At 37.6% G+C, this 22,433-nt stretch overlaps 2 long non-coding RNA genes across 2 annotated transcripts in view; both read left to right on the top strand.

The window, feature by feature from the left end:
- LOC131382893 (uncharacterized) overlaps positions 1 to 22,433 on the top strand; it is a 73,164-nt gene that overhangs the window by 17,432 nt on the left and 33,299 nt on the right. The window lies entirely within an intron of this gene.
- LOC131382892 (uncharacterized) lies at positions 8,006 to 11,504 on the top strand. The gene is made up of 3 exons (XR_009212520.1): positions 8,006 to 8,084; positions 8,537 to 8,659; positions 11,442 to 11,504. It is a non-coding gene; the product is annotated as an uncharacterized LOC131382892 (long non-coding RNA).

The raw sequence follows: 22,433 nt of genomic DNA, 5'->3' as shown, positions 1-22,433 counted from the left end.
TGCACTCCTCATAGTCACAACAAAGAAGTAAACAGACAGTGCTTGAAGATTGTAAATTGGGGTAAATCTTTCTAGAGGAAATACAGAAATATGTAACAAAAATCTCCTGATTTTGGTAACTTATTAGTAAATAAGTTTAAACTTTAATTTATACATACTTTACCTATTGTGAATGTACATAAAGATTCAAATATTTGAATATTAATTTAATCATTGTGGGTTTGGGGTTTTATTTGAGTCTCACTCTGTCATTCAGGCTGGAGTGCAGTGATATGATCATGGCTCACTGTAGCCTTCATCTCCCAGGCTCAACTGATCCTTCCACCTCAGCCTAGTGGGTAGCTGGGACTGCAGGTACATGCTACTATGCCTGGCTAATTTTTTAAAATTTTTTTGTGGAGATGGGGTTTTGCCATGTTGCCCAGGCTGGTCATGGTCATTGTTAATAGCATTAAAAAAACTACTTTATGTCCCAACAATATGTTATTTACATAAATATTATATAATATTTACATAAATTATGGTTCAACCATCCAATAGAATACTTTACACTCATTAAAACTCAGGTAGTATAACTTCACAGGAAAAGCTTCATAATAAGTGTAAAAAGGAGCTTTCTCAAAGAAGTAGGAATAATCTCGTATTTTAATATGAATACAATATAGAAAATAATATAAAATATATAAATATTTTTATATTACATAGGCAGAAAAGTTGGAGAATTTTACTAACCAAAACTATAGTAGTGATTATCTTTAACAGTGCTTTTTATTTTTTCACATTACATCTTACATTTTTGTATAATACATTTTTTCTACAGTTTCAAATTTTACATTGTTCTTGTATTGCTTTTTGAACCAAAAAAGAATAAATATTTTTTTTTAATTAAAACCATGGTTAGAACTCAGCTGATATGAGTGTAAAGTCATTGGCTATAAAATTATTTTTTACATTGTTACACGTGGGCTTACTCCTAAGTAAATGCATTTCCCCATGAGAAGAATTACTTCCGTCTGTACTTTAGTGTCTAGAATACTGCAATTTTGTGTAAATATGAAATTGGGTCTTGCTCATCTTCATACAACTTTCTTAGGTGCTCCATGGCGTCTGAGAGCCAGTAGTGTTTTAAACAAGAGTCCTTACAATCTGGAAATTTGAGTTCTAAGTTTGGATTATTTACATCTTCAGTTGTGTTTTCACTAAGTCCCTTCACTCTTCTGGAATTATAGTTTCCTACATGTAAAAGGATATCTCCTATGATTAAATCATGAGGTATCCTGGGCAGATGATGACTTCAGTGATGTTGTGCCCCCGAAAAAGAGTGTGGTTCAGAGTGGGACATGTTTTCCTTTCCTTTGAACACATATTACCTTGCTCATCTCCACGGCCTCCTACAAGGCAGATAAGCAACAGATGTGACCATTACAAACAATCATCAGATGAAGCAGTGACATAAACAGGCAGAGTAGGATGAGGGTGTGTTGTTTTGCAGACCACGTGGGAGGAGCAGCTTTCAGAGCCAAGAATGAATACTGGATGAAGTTATTAGGTAAAAATGGACTTGCTCAACATCCCAGAAAGGAAATTCCTCCTGTGCCCGAGTTCAAGAACAACTTCCTAGGGTGGAATGAGAGACTTCAGCTGATGGAGGGGAAAATGACATGCCACCTGGAGAAAAACCCAAGGAGAGACCAATATTCCCTTTGTTCCCCTTATAGGTCTTACACTTTCCCACTGAAACAGGAGTTAACATCAGCACAATTCAGGTGCCCGAGGAGTTCCTTTTTTTCAGAGGCAGGGTCTCTCTCTCTCTCTCTCTCTCTCTCTCTCTCTCTCTCTCCCCCCCCTCCTCTCTCTCTCTCTCTCCTCTCTCTCTCTCTCTCTCCACCCCCCTTCCTCCTTCCCTCTTTCTGTTTATGCCAAGCTGAATGAGAAAACGTGACAGGGTACACTTTCTGAGGGTTTAAAAAAGAAAAATAGTAACTTTAAGGTGAAGAAGCCTGGAAGACACCACCTTAACCTACTAATCAAAGTTAACATCATCAGTCAGAGACAAATCAATGGCCTGTGTCTCCCAATATGCTGCACTCAAAAGGACATGGCATAATTCCTGTGATTTTTTTACTCAAAATAATTAGTGTATATTTAATTGTGGAATCTATCAGCCCTAAATTTGGCCAGGCGCAATGGCTCATGCCTGTAATCCCAGCACTTTGGGAGGCCAAGGTGGGTGTATCACTTGAGGTCAGGAGTTCAAGACCAGCCTGGTCAACATGGTGAAACACCCTCTCCACCAAAAATACAAAATAGTCTGACAAGGTGGCACACGCCTCTAATCCCAGCTACTCAGGAGGCTGAGGCAGGGAAATCGCTTGAACCTGGGAGGAGGAGGTTTCAGTGAGCCGAGACTGTGCCACTGCACTCCAGCCTGGGTGGCAGAGTGAGACTGTCTCAAATTAAAAAAAAATAATAACCCTAAATTTAGAAATATTTCTGAACATAACTGACCAGTGCTCTTCAAAAGTGGCAAGAACATGGAAGACAAAGAAGCACTGAGAATCAGTTCTAGAATAAAGGAGAGTGGATATACATGGCAGCCAAAACCAGCATGTGATCATGGATTGGATCCTGGACAATAAAAATGACATTAGAGAGACAATTGGTAAAACTTTAAAGAAGGTTTAATAATTGTACTGAATCAATGTTTAATCTCGTGATTTTGATAATTTAGTTACCTAAGATGTTAACTTCTGGGAAATTTTGGTGAAAATATACAAAGATTTTTTGTAGCTGCTTTATAAACCTGAAATGATTGAAAAATGAAGAGTTAAAAAATTAAAAATAAACATTTGAAAATGGGCAAAGAAATAATTTCACATTTCACATAGAACTCAGAGTACTTTTAGTAGCAAGGGTCCTGTCAAGCAGTAGCCCCATTTTATAAAATTAAGGAACTTAGTCTGAGAAAGCTGAAGTCACATGCTTTAAGATCACAGAATTAGTGAATGTTGACTTCAGGTCTGTTATGGCTGATAACAGATATGGTATTTTGATAAATTGAACACTTTAGTCTCATGAAATTCCTTCTTTATCCCTGGTGATATTTCTTGTTTTGAATTCCCATATAATCTTAAAAGACACAGTTCAGCTTTATTATGATCAGTGTTTGCATGTTACGTCTTTTATCATCCTTTTACTTTTATCATTTTTTGATATTTAAAGTGAATTTCTTGTAGACAGTATATAAGTAGTAGGTCATATTTGTTTATTCAGTCTTACAATCTCTGCCTTTTAATTAGACTGTTTATACCATTTGGATTTAATGTAATTATCAATACAGTTATGTTGAAATTCATTGTCTTACTATTTGTGTTCTCTTTGACCCACTTGTTCTGAGTTCTTTTTTCTCTTTTCCTGCCTTCTATTATATAAATCAAGTATTTTTTATTAGTCTGTTTCATTGGCGCTATGACTTACTCTCTCCCTTTTTAAAAGTGTTTGCTTTAAGGTTTACAATATGCATCATTAACTTTTCAGTCTACATTCAGTTAATATTATGCCTCTATAAAAAGTAAGAACTGTACAACAGGATACATCTTTTTCATCTTTTCGGTCTGAAATTTGAAACGCTCCAAAATTCAGAACATTTTGAGCACCAAATTGATGCTTCAAGTGGAAAATTCCATACCTGACATCTTTGCCTTCTACAACTGAATGCATACAAACTTTGTTTCATGCACGAAAATATTAAATATTTTGCATAAAATTACCTTCAGGATATGTGCATAAGGTGTATATAAAACATGGATTAATTTTGTGTTTAGACTTGGGTCCCATTCCCAAGATACCTCATTATGTGTATTCAAATATTCCAATATTCAAAAAAATCCAAAATTCAAAACCCTTCTGGTCCCCAGCATTTTGGCCAATGGGTATTCAACCTGTATTTTTGCATAGACTTTACTTCTACATGTATTACAAAACATATAATATATTGATTATATTTTTTTACTGACTATTATCTTTTAAGGAATCAAAAAATGAGAAAAATATGTTTATTTACATTTACTATTTCTGTACTTTTCAATTGCAACACTTTGCAAAGATTTAAGTTTATTACATAATTTTCCTAAAGAACAACCTTTAACACTTCTATAGTACAGATTTGCTAGTGACAAATATTTTTCAACTTTTGCTTGTCTAAAAAAACTTTATATTTTTTCTTTATTTTTAAAGGATCTATTAAAGGATATTTCTGCTGGATATGTCTAGGTCGTGAGTGTTTTTCATTTGGTACTTTATAGATGTCTTTTGACTCACAGGATTTCTGAGCTGAGATCACGCCACTGCACTCTGGTCTGGGAGACAGAGTGAGACCCTGTCTTAAAACAAAAAATAAAAAAAAAACAAAAACAACAACAAGAAAAGTTTTTTTCTCATCATCACTTGTTATCAGCATTTTAATTATGATGGGCTTTGGCATGTTTGTGTCTTCATGTGTATATGTTTATCTGTCTTGGGATTTGTTGCGTTTCTTGAACCTTTGCATTTACAGTTTTCATCAAATTTACAAAAAAATTTTCCATTATTCAAGTATTTCCCCATAACTAAAATTACACATGATATGGTTTGGCTGTGTCCCCACCCAAATCTCATCTTGAATTGTAGTTTTCACAATCCTCATGTGTTGCGTTGAATCATGGGAGTGACTTCCCCCATACTGTTCTCATGGCAGTGAATAAGTCTCACAAGATCTGATGATTTTATAATGGGAAACCCCCTTCATTTGGTTCTCATTCTGTCTTGCTTGATGCTATGTAAGAAGTGCCTTTCGCCTTCCACCATGATTGTGAGGCTTCCCCAGCCACGTGGAACTGTGAGTCCGTTAAACCACTTTTTCTTTATAAATCACCTAGTCTCAGTATGGTTTTATCAGCAGCATGAAAAAAGACTAATACAACGCATATGTTAGATTAGCTTGCTACAGGTCACTAATGCACCATTCTTTTTATTTTATACTGTTTTATTAGGGATCACAAACATGCAGCGTTCATTGCCAAACATCTAAAGACAGTTGTTCATGTATTTTGCCCAATGCTCCAGTTGTTTGTGGTGAGAAGGTAAATCTGTGTCCTGTTACCCCATCAGGGCTGAATGCAAAAGTCTGTTTTTCCTTTGATTTGCTAAGTTATGTCTCAGAAAGCCACTGTTCCCTACACCTATTTTCCCAAAGATTGACCTATGTTTCATAGCCTGTGCTGCGCAGGGCTTTCTCCTTTACTTTTATGATTCAATTCCTTAGAGCAGAAACCTAAACAAGAACTGAGACCACATCAGGCTAGTGAAATGAATAATAAATAAAACATTGAGGCATGCTTACGGTCAAAGAGGTATTAAATAAACATAAAGATATGCTATATCTTGATTGTCCAATAACCAAACTCTTTACAGAAGAGAGTGCTTTCCTATAGTCGTGTAGTATTTTGTGAGTACTCACTAGGCACTTGGAGAGAATAATTAATTAAATAAGAAATGGTTCTGGACCATTTTTGGCTGTGTAAAAGTTGGAACATCAATAAAGTCGTATCTAAAGATAACAGTCACATTAAACAACCTATTAATATTATGTGCCAGAAAAAAGGATTATAATATACATTGCATACAGATACTTATGACCTTAAATGTGTTTATTTCAATCGGTATTTGAAAATCTGTTATGAATCCTCCATGTCCTCAGGGTCATTGGTATATAGACCCTTTAGTGTCTATCAACATCCTATTTTTCCTTGACTCTTCTTTTGACCTGCCTGCCCTATCGTTTATCTCCTGCCACTTAGAAGGCCCATCCTCTTCCTCTTCATCTGATGAGCACCTACACAATTTTTATGACCCAACACTTCTGGGAGGCTTTTCTTGGTTCGTTCAAATATCGTTTCTTTCTTTCTCCTTAGTGCTTCTTCATCAGTTAGCACTTTATCATATTGCATTCTGATGATTCTAAACCTGTATCACCATTAGTTTATGAAGGTGGGAAAATTTTCTTATTCATATTTTTATCTTCAGATTACAATATTGTAGTTGATGCATTTTGGTCAGATAATAAAAATTTGTTAGGAAAATCGATGAATGAGGGAATTCATATAAAACAACTATTAAAGAGACCTGGAATTTCATTTTTGGAATAAAACTAGAAGGAATTTTAGACCTGTAAATTTGTACTAGAAATAACAGAATCAATTATTGTTTTGGAAACCCTGCATATTTTTAGAAAGAGGTTTGTGGAACCAAAAAAAAAAAAAAAAAGCATGTGAAGAAAGGACTAGGGTAGGGAGCATTTACTTCTGTCTTTTGACTTCATAGGAATTTACTTGGCTGACTTATTGAAGGTATCTGCTTTTCAAGAGTCAATTGTGTGAAGGGACTCTTTGTGAATGACACGTAATTTAAAAAACTTCTCCCTTGTCATAACAGAAACAAAAGATCAAGCAGAGGAGTGCATGTGTAGGCAAATTATGAAAGAAGTTATAGTAAAGCAATTCTTTTGAAATTATAATATTTCAGGACACCAATTTTGCATGTCATGATTCAGTAGAAGACATTCATACATTTTAAAATATTAGCTTTATTTAATTATTACACATTGTACTCATAAATCATGATATCACTTTATTCTCCATAAATATATATATAGCTATAATCCATCAACTTACAATTAAATAAATATATAAATAAAAAGTAAAAATGTTGGCTTTTAAAATATAACGGTTTTTAAATATTTTAGTCATATTCCTAGGCATTTTTTCCATAAGCTGCCCACAGCTCAAAGGATAAAATTTTTATGCAGAAGACTAATAAAAGATATTATCCTCAGGAAACAAAGGAAGACTCAAAATTCAAGAAAAATCTTTATGTACCCATCCACCCTAATGTCTACATGAGGACTCAGCAGGTCAAACAAAAAGGCATGGTACCAGACAAATGGAAAATTAACAAGCATAAAACAAACATTTGTAATAAATACATTGGCAGAAAGTAATTTTTCAGGAGGAAAGAGGAGGATGTGAACAGATTTACCTTGGTCAAATGGAAGAACTTGGCTGAGCACGTTGGCTCATGCCTGTAATCCCAGCACTTTGGGAGGCCGAGGCAGGTGGATCACCTGAGGTCAGGAGTTCAAGACAAGCCTGGCCAACATGGCGAAACCCCGTCTCTACTAAAAATATAAAAACTAGCTGGGCATGGCAGTGGACGCCTGTAATCCCAGCTACTTGGGAGGCTGAGGCAGGAGAATTGCTTGAACCCAGGAGAAGGAGGTTGCAGTGAGCCAACACAGTGCCACTGCACTCCAGCCTCGGCAACAGAATGAGACTCTGTCTCAAAAACAAAAACAAAAACAAAAAACAAAAAACAAATGGGAGAACTTAGGCGTATATCAGTGCTTTGCTTACATAGGAATGAGATTTGCATTCTACATCTTTTACACCACGCCATTCATATATTTCTTAAAATATAAAAAGGGAATCCACAATAATGAAATTACTATGTATTAATAGTTAGACAAATGCTGCATGCCCTAAAGTCTATAAAACTTTATTAGAAATAATTTTTAAAATATCTTAATATAGCTTTCCACCATATTCAGGTTTTTACTCTGTTTCAACTCTAAGGACTATTTCATATTAAGTCTAAAGAGCAATATAGGTTGTTATAAAATGTTATTAATTTAAAAATATGACAGAAAAATTAAGGCATTCATTCCAACCACCTCAATATTCTGACTAACATGTCAAGTTTTGTTTACATTTTCTAGTGTTTACAAATAAGAATATCAGTTACATTAAGCTTGCACATATATAATCACAGAAATGGAACACAGCGGCACACAATTTTGCATTAAAAGCACTAGGGAATGTTGATGTTCCTTTATCATAAACTGTTATGCTTTTCACATATTGTGACATCATATCTTCTTAGAACTAGGTACAATTTTCACATAGAGTGAAGAAGCAGATGTGTTTTGTCCTTAATGAAAGCATTAGACAGTGTTACTTCTATTCAGCAAATGTGACTGGAGTTTTCTTATGGTGAGTTTCTTGGCCATAAGGCAACAGAGAAAACAGACATGAGTGAAGGAAAAAGCTATGCCAAGGACGGGAGGCTGAGCTGTTATGAAATAGGAAGTCGCTCATAGGAGTAATATGCCCAATAACTAGCTTGCATACCCTTGAGCAAATCACTCCCTTGGATTTTCAGTTTCTTTGTGCAAAACATATACAATGAGAGCCCTTTAATGATAATATAGCTACAATACAAAACATAATTTCTGTACATGAAAGACAAGAAATACAGTACAATTCTCAAGTGTGATTGAAAGGTATCTCTAAGGGTTGTTTATCTTTTCATAAGAGAATGTAGCATAATAGGCATAAGGCACTGGGTTATGGGGGATTCCAAGATGAATAAGACAGACTCTTTCTTCCTAAGAAGAAACTTCTTGAGAATAGCGAGCATTTATTAAGTACTTATTTTATTCCAGGCACTGGACTTCATTACTTCCTTACTGCAACCTGGTGCTTAAAGTGCTATCATCACAAGGATGAAGAAACAATTCAGAAAGGCCGATTGAGATGGCTATTGTCATGCCTTATACCACTGGCAGGTATAAGCAGTAACTCCAGACCCTGAGTGCTTCTCCATTGCAGCCCTGTGTCTTTTTTTCAGGCGTTGGTAACACTTCAAGGCAAAAAGTGATGAGTACTAAGACTCCTCCAGCAAAACGCTCAGGAATCCATGAGAAAGGAAGGGAGACTTTCTCTTTTAAACGTCACGTGAATTAGAATTGTAACATGGACAACAGTATGCCAAAATACTCCCATGTCAAAATGGCAAGGTCAAAGTAGCTGTACCAATGTGTGATGTGTCTGCCATCATGGGTCAAGAAGAAAATTTGATCCACTAGACAGGGAGAGATAGTCCCTGGGAGAACAGGGTTGAGTGTATAATTGACAGGAAGTTTGGGGACTTGATACAAAATCCTAGCTGTGGTGATCGGCCCCTAAATCTTAGATCTCACAGAGGAATGGTTCTAAACCTCAGTTAATGAAGGAGTGAAAGCTGTTTGACATTTTCTGGTTAGCCAGGACTGTACCTCTTTGTACTTTTCAATGTTTTTACCTCTCCTTAGAATGCCCCTCCTCTTCAGGGCAATTAATGAGTAACTATTACACATTAATTTGTGTATTAATTCTGCCCGTCCAGTACAAACAGGGCTTGCTCCGTGGAGCTCTCCCTAAGCTCTTTTCCTCTCCCAGATTTCCTTCTCTAAATAACCATAATCCTTACATTAAAAACAATTATTTTAGATTTTCAGAGAAGTTGCAAGGACATTTACAGATAATCCCTGTATGTCCACTTTTCTCAAACCCACTCCCTGGTAATCCCCTGTAAAAGTTAACAGTTAAATCTATTAATGCTTAAGTACTAACCTGTGCATGTCACAGATTTGAATTCTGAAGAAAAGAAACCTAAAAGGCAAGTCTGTGCCTTGAAAGTAGCACAATAATTTTGCTGTCACTTTAAAAATTCTGCTTTAAATTATTCAGATTTCAATATTCTAGTTTCTTTTCAGTTTGTAATTACCATTAGGATTCTATCAACAACAATATTTTAGCCAATTATACTACTGAATGCTGTGTTTATAAAAAAACAATTACAGATGGCAACCCACTTTGCAAATCTCCTCTGTAAAAATAAAATAATTTTTAATGTTGGTTTGCTGGTCAATCAGACAAATAATTAAAGCAATAGAGTTTTGGGTTCGTTTCTTATTTAGCAGTGGTCAGTTACACACAAGAAAACTGGCAGGAGAGACGGCAGTACTTTCCATTTTGTGAAGATTGCCAAGTAGAGCCAATTTATTTCCAGAATAACCTTGAAAATGTTTCTTTAATTTTTAGCAGATATGGTTTTGCTGAAAATTTTTTTGCTTTTAATTAGGATCTTTTAACGTCTTGTCTAATTATTTTCTTTTTAGAGATTACAGTCTTTTTAATAGAGTGATATAAATCTCAGTTCCTATCATAAATCAGCATATTCCGAGTGGAGTCACTCAATTCTATAAAGGATCTGACTCAGCAGGAAGAATAAAAATATGATCCACTTGTCATCTGGAATGCCCGTTGAAAACTTTATCATCCACATCTCTACAAGTTTTCTTCTAGAAGCTCATTGTTCCTTTAGATCCAAAAATTTTATTCAAAAGAATAAAAAAGGGGAAGTAAACAAAACAAACTGCATGAGAGAGAAGTATGTAGTAGGCATGGATCATCTGGGTCATGTAGGAGTTGGCAAAGTTCATACATGACCATATTGAATCATGTCTTGTTGAAAGTTGTGTGTGTGTGCACGTTGTGCATGAGGTCATGCAAATGCTTCCATTTCATGCATTTATCACTGATTTATTATAAATGATTTATCATCATTTATCTCAGTCATAAGGTATAGTGGACCTCTATGAGAATACCTTTCATTGTTTACCAAAATATAGCCTAAACAGGGGTGTCCAATCTTTTAGCTTCTCTGAGCCACATTGGAAGAAGAAGAAATGTCTTGGGCCACACATAAAATACACTAAGACTAACAATAGCTTATGAGCTAAAAAAAAAAAAATTGCAAAAAAACCTCAAAATGTTTTAAGAAAGTTTATGAAATGTTTGTGTTGGGCTGAGTTTAAAGCTGTCTTGGGCCACATGAGGCCCGTGGACTATGGGTTAGACAAGCTTCGTAGAACCATCCTTGAGGCAATATGGGTATTGTTTAAGCAAACCCATTACTGACCAATTGAACATTTGGGATTTTAATAGTAACCTTCTTTCCTGAAACTTTATTTATTTATTTATTTATTTATTTATTTGAGTCAGCATCTTGCTCTGTCACCCAGGCTGGAGTGCAGGGGCTCCATCTCTGCTCACTGAAACCTCCACCTCCAGTGTTCAACCAATTCTCGAGCCTCAGCCTCCCGAATAGCTGGGATTACAGGCGCCTGCCACCATGGCTGGCTAATTTTTGTATTTTTTGTAGAGACAGGATTTTACCATGTTGGCCAGGCTGGTCTCGAACTCCTGACCTCAAGTGATCCGCCCACCTAGGCCTCCCAAAGTATTAGGATTACAGGTGTGAGCCACCATGCCTGGCGCATGAAACATTTAAATATTACTTATGTACCACTCTACACATCCAATTTAATAATCTGAGTGATCATAGGTAATTGAATGCTCCCTTGAACAATAAGCATCATTTTTTATGTGTTGCAATAGTTATTATAGATGCTTCCAGCCGCTTAATCCCTGTGCTGTGAAGGTTACATTTCAGATTGAGGTTTCCAGTAAAAGTATAAGAAAATCTTAAATGAATACCCAAAGCATTATTTATTTTTTTTTTAGAAGCCAAACTGAATTTGTGGAAGAAAAATAAGTCAGCGTTTAATGGATGGAACAGAGAGTGGAAACATCTGACAGAACAGTAGGAAACTTTGTTCTGTTTTGAACGCCTCACCACTACTCATACCATCTGTCATGCATTTCTCATGAAATAAACAATTTTCAGAATTTTTTTGTCCAGGGAGGAGACATTTTGTGTTTTATTGATTTATTTATCCTATGTAGACTTAAGGTAATGACATTTAAGAAAATAACTTTTGAAGGAGATACTTTTATCAAAACAGGTAGTACTTGTTTTATTTGAAAGCCTTTCTCGAGGACACGAGATGGGGATACACATTATAATACATAGATTGAATGGGAAATGTGGGGGGTGGCTTGGAAAGAGAGGAAGTGATGCCAAGAGCAAATACTGAATTTGCTGCCGTTTTTATTTCCCGAAATCAGAGTGGCTGAGAAAGGGCTGGCTGAGAGAAGGAGCTGGGGGAAGGAAAAGGAAGGATGACTCTTCTCCGGGGCAGGGTGGGGGGAGTCTCCTTCATAAAGTTTTTGAACTGTCGCCACAATCTGGCAATATTTTTATGCCAGAGGAAAGAGGACATTCTCATTATTTATGGTTTTCATCGGATGTCTCAGTTGATTGTACAAGTTTCTTCCGATCACTCCGTGTGTGAAAATTAGCTTTTCTTAAATAGTTATCTCAATAGTCCAAGGCGTTTCCCATAACAGTCCAATAACACCCTTGACGTTGAACACTAGTGGCTTAGTATGTTTTCAACATCCTGTTTCTATGATTTTTTTTTCTGTGTAATAACTTTCATCTTCAGTTTTTGACTTCTTGTTTCTTCTATCCTACAAGTGCTATTTTTCCCATCTCGAGGAGAGGAATGTTGTGATACTAGGTTCTGAATGGAGTCTCAGCTTCAATGCAGTTCTGTGTTCTTGGGTAAGTTCCTCAACCTCCTCTTTCTTCAATTGTCTATCTGCTCCTCATGGCTGTGGTGAAGGTTGAATGAGATAATATATTTATAGCATCTGGTTTGTATTAGGAAATAAATGTTTATTCCCTCCCCACACTGTTTCCTCATTGTTCCTATTACTGAGTTCATCTTTCCTGTCCTGGCTTTCATCCCTGGGTCTCTCCTCTTCCCCTGTGTTCACGGCACCGCTTTGTCCTTCTCATGGATGGGACAACAACATCTAACAAGACAGAGGGGCTGTGGGCCGAGGTGACTCCCCGTACATTATGCTACGCGCAAAACAATTTTAAGACTTCACAATTTGTATTTCATAAAGCAATAAAAACACTGGGTGTTAAACCACCCGAGCTATTCTGGCCTTTGCTCATGGTTTTGAAATCAGATTGATCCTTCATCTACATACCTCACTATCTTCTGAAGTCCAGCCATATTTTGTTGCTTTCTTCCTTCAAATCCCACACCTTCATCATATCTTTATTTGTAATCTCATTATTCTTTTGCTTTCTATTAACATTCCCCCCCCCCCACTTTAGACTCTCCTCAAATTGGCTATCCATTTGAAATTAACAGTGATTTCTTCTGGTTAAATACGGTGGACTTTCACCTCTAAATTTTATCTACCTGTACTGGTGTGGATGAGAATTACCAGGATTAACACTACTCTGTTCTGTGGTAGCTCCTGTGTCTTTATACCTCTCACCCCAGCCCTGCATTCCCATACATGGCCCGGCTTCAAATAATGGTGTCTCTTTACCTAAAACACCTTTTGTAACCATTTCTTTTCTCTTTTTCTAGGCACTAAAAAAACCTCAAACTCCACTCATTTTCTATTTTATTCACAATGACATCTTCCTCTTAGAACCTCCTGTAAATCCTTCTAGTCTTTCCCTCCCCTCATTTACCTTATATTAGCAACTATACTTAAATATTAAAAGGCAATTTTTATTATTACTACCTTGTTCAGAAACTTGTCTCTCAATTGCCAGTTTCTTAAGGTTAGTACGGAAACCAAATTTCAAGACTTCCCAGCCAGTAATGCCCTATGATTTGCTTTGTCTTTATTTTTCTCTGAATACTCTTTTCCGGAAAGGCTTCTAGGTATGTAGAAGAGAATCCTGTAATGGACACATTACTTTGGCTTTTCCTTGGCCAGTGGTAACAGGTAGGGAAGCAGGTGCAGAATTATTAGAAACCATAGAGGAGAAAGTGGAGAAAACTTTGTGGCTCTGTTTGCTAATTTCCATCAAGATAACAATGTACTCACTAGTTTTTCTCAAAATCAGAGAATTGTTTAGGGCTATTTAAAACTATTAAGATTGTTTGCTATTACTTCATACAAACAAGCCCCTGGCCAAATAACAATAACTTAGCTTTCTAGCTCTGCTTTTTTTTTTTTTTTTTTTTTTGAGATGGAGTCTCACTCTGTCTCCTATCTCCTAGGCTGGAGTGCAGTGGTACAATCTCGGCTTACTGCAACCTCCGCCTCCTGGGTTCAAGTGATTCTCCTGCCTCAGCCTACCAAGTAGCTAGGATTACAGGTACATGCCACCACACCTGGCTAATTTTTGTATTTTTAGTAGAGATGGGGGTCTCACCATGTTGGCCAGACTGGTCTTGAACTCCTGACCTCAAGTGATCTGCCTGCCTTGGCCTCCCAAAGTGCTAGGATTACAGGCATGAGCCACCACGCCCGGCTTTCACTCTGCTTTTTAACAGCACTAAAGCCAAGTATTCAAAGCAAATGTTTCTCACGAGCCCTTTTCCAAGAACCAGTCTAATGGCTTCCATGCTGTTAATTGTGTTTATTACAAGGGCTGGTAACTTAGTACTCACATTCCTAGTAGACGCAAATACTTACGCTGACATTTGCATTGGTTTGGCATGATCCCCATAGTTTCTGCATGAGAATGACGCTGACTGGCCCATTTTCAACTAGCATTCCCAAGTATTCAGAAGGGCTTCTTCTCTCTCACCCTCCTTGTAGTTTCCCTCATTTCACATTCTCTCTAAATCCTTTCCTTCCAATATTCATCGAGCCACCAAGTTGATGCCTTTTTCACATTGTGTTTGCACTGTTGAAGCCAGGCTGGTCTCCCTGCCACTAGTCCTCAAGACTTTAATCTATGCCACCTGTCACAGCGAGCTTAGATTTCCTAGAGCAGAGCTGGAAGTCCTTCCTGCTTCAAAACTTGATTGTTCTCCATTCTGGAGGCCATGAGTTGTGGCAGTCAGGGTCCTGCACTTGTCCAGCATCGTGACCCCAGCTGCAAACAAAACTTATACTTTGTATGTATAGTGTCTTCTCCTGACCCTTTTCCAAGAGGATCCTTCCACCCTACTTCCCATTCTCAGTTTCTTAAACTTACTTATCCTTTAAAAACAACCCAGACAAAAATTCTACCTCCTCCATGAGGCTTTCCCAGTATTCCTTTAAAAATGGGCTCTTACGACTTTGAATTACAATTTTTGTTACCCATATTATAGATACAAGATTCTTTACGGCTCTAGCTCTATCAGGTGAGCTGACACTTTATCTTACATTTATAATTATTTTCTGATTACTTCAAGAGTCTCCATCAATTAAAGTCTTGCCTTATTATCTATAGTTCTTGTTTCACTCTTTCCCAATATGTTAATCAGGAAATACTGGCATATCTTTTAAAAATGCTTATGAGAGAGTGATATGTTGGGTTCACCTTGGCCAGTTAAGACGTAGGATTTAGAAAATAGGAAATGGCAGGTGAACAACATATAATGATTGAATAGATACATTACTATACAAACAATATATATGTTTTCTTTCTTTTAATTCGTTCTCCACACTGTAGCCAGAATGATGTTCCACCTGCTTACGTTGCTTCCCTGCTCAAGCCCTTTAAAATCTCGCCATTGCTTTTAGGATGCACAAACCCTTAAGATACCTCATTGTGATCTGGTTCCTATTTACCTCGGTAGCTTCCACTCCACTCCACTCCATGCCACTGATCTTGTCACATTGAACTTCTGTCTCTCTGACGAGTCCTTATCCTCTCCGGGCCTTTCTAAATGTTGTTACCTCTGTGGGACATAATCTTCCTGCCCCTCTGCCACCCTCATTCCCCAGCAAATTCCAGCTCATCCTTTGGATCTCAGCTTAGACATCATTTCCTCTGGGAATCTCCCTTGACTATCCAGGACTCAAATAAGTGCCCTTCCAAGATTCTGTGACAGCTCATGCACTGCTCCAGCACAGGTCTGTGTTATTATTGCCCATTTAGCAGCCTGACTCCCTCACTCGGCTATCTTTGTGAGGGCAGGGCTGTGCCTGTCCTGTACACCAGTTACACCCCAACATAGCCCAGGTTGGAAAGATTTAATTTTATGTATTTATTTTTAAAAAATAACGTGTAGCAAGATTTAGTTTTATACAAATAAGTGAATATATCTCTTTTCTACCTTTATATCTATCATTATAAATATGTATATATGAATACATATTAAATATAGACAAATATAAATATATGTTACATATATTATATTAAAAGTAATGGCAAAACAACAATTACTTTTGCATGAACCGCATATATTTCTTAAGATGATAGGTCTGGTGAGTGACAGGGTGGGTACTCCTGACGTAGGAGGTCGTCTAAATGTGTCTTAGACTAAATATTTTAGAACACTTATACGCTGTCTTAGGACTTCTATCTTTGATAACCCTTCACTTCTGATCTGTGTAAAATGTCTTTCTGATTCCTTTCTGACTTCCTCCTTTAGGGTTATTTTTAACACTACTCTTTTCCAAATATAGTTCCTCACTCTAATAGAATAGTGCTTTATTCTTTGGATACAGTGCATCCATTTTGCACATTATCCTAAGCAAATATTGCTTTCAATTTTGTTTGGATTTAAAATAAACTAGACTATGGAAGTAATGTTTTCAAATTATCCACTCTGTCTTTTATTTTTGCCGCTGTTGTTGTTATTTTACTTCTGCAAACTCTCTGTAGTCTGGAGCCTATTAGGAGGTCTTGGCAATCATTCACTTCCTCATAATTTGGAAAACTGTGGAAACTAGACCACCGTTACCATAGCTCATCCTGCGTTGGTGTTCTCTGTGAATCTTGAAAAAAGATTTTCCATCACTAGTAGATATAAACTAAAATAAAAGTAACACGAAGTATCCCAAAATACAAATAATGATTTATTCGTTGGCAATTTTCAATATTTTTTATCCATCTTCTGGCCCACTAGCAAAGAAACTTGAGGAAATCAGATGTCTTCATTCCTTATTTTTCAGATGCTGGATGGCACCTTTAAGAAATCATGCAACAAATATTCAGTGTTTGGTAGAAGGACACAGATCTAGGAGTCCCAACCCACATATTAAAATGATGCTGAGGCTAAACCTGTTCCACATTCTTTATCTTACTCCTTGTCCAACTAACTACTTTGTTAACCACCAGCAACAATTGTCCCCACCCCTGCCCCTCCTCAGTGGACTTGCCTCTCTGGCTTCTTGCCCTTCACTTCTTCTACAGGCTCATGATATATCTCCTGCCTTCTGGTTTGGCAAACTAGAAAGGACAAACTAATTACTTGATCTCTCCTTCTGAGCTAAGGACCTTTTCTCATAAGATTCATTCTGGGCCCTGTTGCCTCCCTGGTTCTGGCTCCAGATGGACAGATGCTGGCTTTTATCTTGAACCTAGGATCCGGAAATGCTGGAATTTTTGCCAATGTCACTATTCTATAATTGAAAACATGCAATTGTTGAACCCACCCTACTTCACAGGAGAGATGATTCTTGATATGGTTTGGCTGTGTCACCACCAAATCTTGACTTGAATTGTATCTCCCAGAATTCTCAAGTGTTGTGGGAAGGACCCGGGGGAGGTAATTGATTCATGGGAACTGGTCTTTCCTGTGCTATTATCGTGATAGTGAATAAGTCTCACGGGATCTGAAGGATTTCCGCTTTTGCTTCTCATTATTCACTTGCCACCATCATAGAAGAAGTGGCTTTGGCCTCCTGCCGTGATTCTGAGGCCTCGCCAGCCATGTGGAACTGTAAGTCCCACGAAACCTCTTTTTGTTCCCAATTTTGGGTATGTCTTTATCAGCAGCATGAAAACGAACTAATACATTCCCCTCTAGGGTTTTTGCTGCAATTGAAAACCTTTATGATCTTCTAGACCAGTCCTTGATCTTATCATGTTCTCTTTTGGTAATAAATAGTTCGTAATGCTTCTTTTATGATTCTGAAATAAAAATGATGGATAATATGATCTACCTACACATCACTTCAAAAAGATCAATATAATGCACAAACTAGTATGAAGAGAAATAAGAGAAAACTAATTTATAATAGATTAGTAGGATTTCATTATATAAATGTTTAAGAATGAGTATTCCAGAGGAATAAGAATATTGTCAGGTGGTTGCACCTATGTACCAAACCAACTTGTGATAGCTACAGAGGCAGATGTTTAGAGGTGGAAATTTTTTAATTTTTATTTTTAATTGACACATAATAATTGTACATATTTATGGGATACAATGGGATGTTTTTATACAAGAAGTGTGTTTTATTTCGAGGCAAAAATTGCATAAGTAGTGTTGCTATCAGAATATGATTTTCGGGGTGTGGGGAGGGGGGAGGGATAGCATTAGGAGATATACCTAATGTTAAGTGACAAGTTAATGGGTGCAGCACACCAACATGGCACATGTATACATATGTAACAATCCTGCACGTTGTGCACATGTACCCTAAAACTTGAAGTATAATAATAAAAAAAAGAATATGATTTTCAAAAAAAAGTGGTAAAATCAAAACAATACAAATACAATATTCTCCTTGGGAAATGCAATGTTGTTATATAAAATGAAATTAGCTTCCAGGTTCAAATCACATAAACAGGTTTGGTTGTTTTTTTTTTTTTTTTTTTTTTGATATAGAGTCTCGCTCTGTCGCCAGGCTGGAGTGCAGTGGCACCATCTCAGCTCACTGCAACTTCCACCTCCCTGGTTGAAGTGATTCTTCTGCCTCAGCCTCCCCAGTAGCTGGGATTACAGGTGCCCACCACCACGCCCGGCTAATTTTTGTATTTTTAGTAGAGATGGGGTTTCACCATGTTGGCCAGGATGGTCTCGATCTCTTGACCTCGTGATCCACCCACCTCGGCCTACCAAAGTGCTGGGATTACAGGCGTGAGCCACTGCGCGTGGCCCCACATAAACAGGTTTTTAACTTATACAGCTATCTTGTGGGGCAGTGAAAAGTTATGTGGGATACAAAGCAATTCTTTATTGTCTGGAACTGTCTCGTGTATGCAGGACATCTGGCATTCCTGGAACCTGCCAAAGATCTAGACAAAGCCAGTGGCTTCTTTGTCATGGCGACAACCAAAACATGTGCTCTTCCCCATTTTAAAACTGCCACCAAGGGGATGATAGAGCTCTCATTGAGAACCACTGTTGAAAATTACCCACTACCTGCCCAGGAATGTGGACAAGAAGAAAGAAGTTGTAGAAGAGGTGGTGGGTGTGAATTGACATTTATGTGTACCTACTATTTTGTGATGTCCATGAAACAATTTTATGTATTTTTTAAACTTCATCTCCAAAATCAACCCTTGAGGTAGGCAGGCTAGGGCAGTTTAACTTACTCAAAGTCATACAGCTGAGAAGTATGAGCTGATTGGAGCTTGAAGTCCTCCATAGCTAATAGCATTCTTCGCTCTCTGGCTTTACAGAAAATGAAGAAATTGTTAATACTGTACAAAAGGTGGAGAGGCCCCTTGGTGGAAATTTCAAGGGAGTTCCCAGCTGACCCGGGCCAGATGCATGAAAGCCCAGGCCAGGCAGAAAGTGTCAATCATGCTATTCACAAGCCCCGCTGAGGGAGGTCCTGTCCACTGCTTTGCAGCGGAGTCTAAAGCTTGGCCCGAGACCCAGCCCTGGAACAATGCCACTCTCTGTAGAATTTGTCTTTCTTTTTTTTAAAAAAAATCTTCATTGTTTTCTCCCTTATAATAGAAATGATAGATGCTCATTGTGAAATGTTCCTACTCAATCTAGCAATGTATAAAGCAAGAATGAAAGTTCTGTAGTCCCATCACTCAAAGATAATTGCTGCATACATCCTTTTGGGTTTTTTTCCTCAGTGTATAAAAATACTGATTGTAAAATGAGATCACACTATAAATAACGTTTTTTAACTTGCTATTTTTATTTAGCAATATATTATGGCTTTTTATCCTTGTCAATATACAAAAAACTTTCTCTCTCCTAATTTTTAATGACCACATAATTTAGAATTGTATGTCTACTTTTGCAGTAGGTCCATAAGGAAACTTCTCCTAGAAGAAAAAGACACAAAAAAACTTTTTTCTTTTACATTTTTGCTATCACAAACAATGCTATAATGGGCATGATTGGGCATATATCTTTGGGTAAAGACACACATACTTCTGTAGTATAAATTCCTAGAAACAGAATTGCCAAATTGCTATCTGAAAGGCTCTACCAATCTACAGTTCTATCAATGGCACTTAAAAATGTCAATTCCTTACACCTCAGCAAACTAACAAGTCTATTTTTCCAATTGGTTTTGGGGAAATAATGCATGCTAATTTATTTATTTTATTTTATTTTATTTCATCTTTTTTGAGACGGAGTCTCACTCTGTCACCCAGGCTGGAGTGCAGTGGCACGATCTCGGCTCACTGCAAGCTCCGCCTCCTGAGTTCATGCCATTCTCCCGCCTCAGCCTCCTGAGTGGCTGGGACTACAGGTGCCTGCCACCACGCCCGGCTAATTTTTTTGTGTTTTTAGTAGAGACAGGGTTTCACCGTGTTATTCAGGATGGTCTCAATCTCCTGACCTTGTGAACAGCCTGCCTCGGCCTCCCAGAGTGCTGAGATTATAGGCATGAGCCACAGCACCCGGCCGCTAATTTATTTTTAAAGTACATCAAAAAAATTATCTTCCAAAATAACATCCTTCAAACATTTTTCTGTTGGAACATTTTACTACATATCTGTCCTGTGATGAGTGGTGCCCTACAAAAGATATGCCCACTGGGAACCTGTGAATGTGACTTACTTGCAAAAAGTGTCTTTGCACATGTAAAGTTAAAGATCTCTAGATGAGATCATACTGGATTATAATGGGCCCTAAATCCAATGACAAATGTCATTATAAGAGAAAAGGAGAGAGGACACAAAGAGGTGACATGATGACAAAGGCAGAGATTGGAGAGATGCATCGACAAGCCAAGGAATGCTGAGATTGACCAGCAGCTGTCAGAAGCTAGGAGAGGTGCCTGATCACTCAGGCAACCTACAGAATGGGAGAAAATTTTTGCAATCTATCCATTTGACAAAGGGCTAATATCCAGAAGCTAGGAAGAACTTAAACAAATTTATGAGAAAAAAAAACAGATCAAAAAGTGGGCAAAGGATATGAACAGACACTTTTCAAAAGAAAACATTTATGCAGCCAACAAACATGAAAAAAAGTTCATCATCCCTGGTCATTAGAGACATGCAAATCAAAACCACAATGAGATACCATTTCTCACCAGTTAGAACAGTGATCATTAAAAAGTCAGGAAACAACAGATGCTGGAGAGGATGTGGACAAATAGGAACACTTTTATACTGTTGGTGGGAGTGTAAATCAGTTCAACCATTGTGGAAGACAGTGTGGTGATTCCTCAAGGATCCAGAACTAGAAATACCATTTGACCCAGCCATCCCATTACTGGGTATATACCTAAAGGATTGTAATTCATGCTGCTATAAAGACACAAGCACATGTATGTTTATTGTGGCACTATTCACAATAGCAAAGGCTTGGAACCGACCCAAATGTCCATCAATGATAGACTGGATTAAGAAAATGTGGCATATATACACCATGGAATACTATGCAGCCATAAAAAAGGATAAGTTCATGTCCTTTGTGGGGACATGGATGAAGCTGGAAACCATCATTCTGAGCCAACTATCACAAGGACAGAAAACCAAACACTGCATGTTCTCACTCTTAGGTGAGAGTTGAACAATGAGAACACTTGGACATAGGGTGGGGAACATCACACACCGGGGCTTGTAGTGGTGTGGGGGGAGGGGAGAGGGATAGCGTTAGGAGATATACCTAATGTAAATGATGAGTTAATGGGTGCAGCACACCAACATGGCACATGGATACATATGTAACAAACCTGCACGTTGTGCACATGTACCCTGGAACTTAAAGTATAATAAATAAATAAAATTAAATTAAATAAAATAAATTTTGTGTATTATACGTTAAGTTCTGGGATATATATGCAGAACATGCAGGTTTGTAACATAGGTATACATATGCCATGGTGGTTTGCTGTACCCATCAACCGATCATCTACGTTTTAAGCCCTGCGTGCATTAGGTATTTGTCCTAATACTCTCCCTACACACCCCAACAGGCCCTGGTGTGTGATGTTCCCTTCCCTGTGTCCATGTGTTCTCATTGTTCAGCTGCCACTTATGAGTGAGAACATGCGGTGTTTGGTTTTCTGTTCCTGTGTGTGTTTGCTGAGAATGATGGTTTTCAGCTTCATCCATGTCCCTGCAAAGGACATGAACTCATTCTTTTTCATAGCTGCACAGTATTCTATGGTGTGTATGTGCCACATTTTCTTTATCCAGTCTATCATTGATGGGCATTTGGGTTGGTTCCAAGTCTTTCTATTGTGAATAGTGTTGCAATAACCATACGCGTACATGTGTCTTTATAGCAGAATGATTTAAAATCCTATGGGTATATACCCAGTAATAGAATTGCTGGGCCAAATGGTATTTCTGGTTCTAGATCTTTGAGGAATCGCCACACTGTCTTCCACAACAGTTGAACTAATTTACACTCCCACTAACAGTGTAAAAGCGTTCCTATTTCTCCACATCCTCTCCAGCACCTGTGGATGATCGCCATTCTAACTGGCGAGAGATGGTATCTCATTGTGGTTTTGATTTGCGTTTCTATGTTGAAT

This window comes from Hylobates moloch, unplaced genomic scaffold (genome assembly GCF_009828535.3).
Source record: "Hylobates moloch isolate HMO894 unplaced genomic scaffold, HMol_V3 SCAFFOLD_2, whole genome shotgun sequence".
NCBI classification, from domain to species: domain Eukaryota; kingdom Metazoa; phylum Chordata; class Mammalia; order Primates; family Hylobatidae; genus Hylobates; species Hylobates moloch.
The sequence above is the reverse complement of the archived record's forward strand: the minus strand, read 5'-3'. Positions and strand labels throughout refer to the sequence as shown.